Here is a 1,928-nt window from a genome sequence, read left to right as displayed (position 1 = left end):
TGTTTTCTAACCGATGTGAGAATTAAAAAACCGATTTGAAAACAAATTCGAGTCAATACACTTTTCAATTTCTGAGCGTATTGAAATTTGGTTTATGCATACGTTTTGAATCACGGCGAAGTGGGTTAAAGCGCTTTATGTGTCGGTATAAACAAGGTAAGTGATGTGTTTATACCTGTTTTTTAAACGATGTGAGAAATAAAAAAGCGATTTGAAAACAAATTCGAGTCAAAACACTTTTGAATTTCTGAGCGTATTGAAAGTTGGTTTATGCTTCCATTTTGAATCACAGCGAACTGGGTCAAAGTGCTTTATGTGTCGGTATAACCAAGGTAATAAATATAAACATTAAGGTGTCCTGAGAAATTTATATAAATAAAACGGTGCTACAAAGAAAAAAATCACGAAATACACTCGAAATATAACTTAGTGTTGGTTGTAGCTAGGGTCGAGTTAGGGCTACCAGAAGTTTACAATCAAAAATCTGTACACGGGCAAAAAGTGGTGGGTGAAAAATCCGAACAAAACACGTACGTTCAAATTTGCTTGGCGAGATAAAAATAAAAAAATGTGGGTGTTCACACCTGCCTGATTATCAGGCTATCAGGCTAAAACTTATTATTTTGCTGTTTTATTAATTGTTGTTAACTAAGAAAAAAATATAACCACATAACCAGATAACCAGGCAAATGTGAGAACCCGCAATTTGTACTAAGGTGAACGCAGACTTTCAAGAACATCAAATAAAACCACATATTTTTCCAAGAGTGCTATTTATTTATTGCTGCACATATGAACTTATTATTTGTCTGACTAGAAATTTTTAACGAATAGTGCTTATGTAATTTATGTACACTTAACATGGCGTCCGCTGTGGCTGAACGGTTAGAGGTGCGTACTACCACTGCATGGGACCTGAGTTCGATCCCTGGTCCGAGCAACATCTAAATTACAAAAAGGTTTTTCTAACAGCGGTCACTACTCGGCGGGAAATAGCAAACCTCCGACTATATTTCTGCCAGGAAAAAAAAATAGTAATAGATTGCCGCCTACACAAATGTTAGTGTTTGGGCGAGCTTCTTCTCCGATTTGTGGCGTGCACCTTGAGTTGCGAGTAAATAAGGCGCATTCCACGGTTATCGATACCGAACAAAATGAAAATAAACTTAAGAATTTGAGTGAATGTATTATTTCTAGCAAGTAAAAGTAAATAAAGATTAAAATCAAAAATTTCCAAATTTATTTTAATATCAGATAAATTTTTAATTTTGAGTGGATTCTGCCATGAAGAACAGCTTCTCATTAAAACACAATCGCTATTCGGAATCGGTGTAAAACTGTAGGTCACTCCCCTTTCTGTGACAGCCAGGGTGGCCCACTTTTGCATCCTTGAAACCGGGACTCACAATAAGTCCGTTCTTTTGCTCGCCGGCAGGTGCCCGAAGGGGTGTGAATGTGAAATAACACAAATTTGCTTTATTTCATTTCTCGTTGAGCAATAAGACCAACTTTTATACTTAACAATTTGAGTAATAAAGCAAACTAATGCACATACATATGTACGTAGTCACCCAGTTACATTTGACAAAAAGTAGTACATGAACAAGTTAAATGGACGGATTTGTAAGTATACAATTTTGAAAGTGCCCGGCGTCGCGGCGGTCTTTTTAATGTCCAATTAATGGGAATTATTGTGTATGGTGTTATTGCATGCTGCATCCCACCCATAGTGGAAGTGCCACTGCTTTATTTGAAAATTTGCCTATAAAATGCCGAATGTCAGAAAATAAAGCGAGAAAGCAGTTTTATTACTTCATCTGTTTATTGCGACATGTTTTCATGCAAACATTTTAAGGTTTTCCAGCAATGTTTTTAACATATATTAAAAAGCATGCAGAAAAAATTCATACAAAAGCGATATGTCCAAT

The 1,928-nt window shown here is 35.9% G+C and overlaps 1 protein-coding gene across 1 annotated transcript in view; it reads right to left on the bottom strand.

The window, feature by feature from the left end:
* The window catches only part of LOC118742255 (ryanodine receptor), a gene marked incomplete at its 3' end in the record, with an annotated part of 525,243 nt that overhangs the window by 495,779 nt on the left and 27,536 nt on the right, over positions 1–1,928 (bottom strand).

The sequence above is a fragment of the Rhagoletis pomonella genome, unplaced genomic scaffold (assembly GCF_013731165.1).
Source record: "Rhagoletis pomonella isolate Grant_MI unplaced genomic scaffold, Rhpom_1.0 Rhpom_scaffold_00007, whole genome shotgun sequence".
In the NCBI taxonomy this organism is placed as follows: domain Eukaryota; kingdom Metazoa; phylum Arthropoda; class Insecta; order Diptera; family Tephritidae; genus Rhagoletis; species Rhagoletis pomonella.
This window is presented reverse-complemented; position numbering and strand designations above follow the sequence as displayed.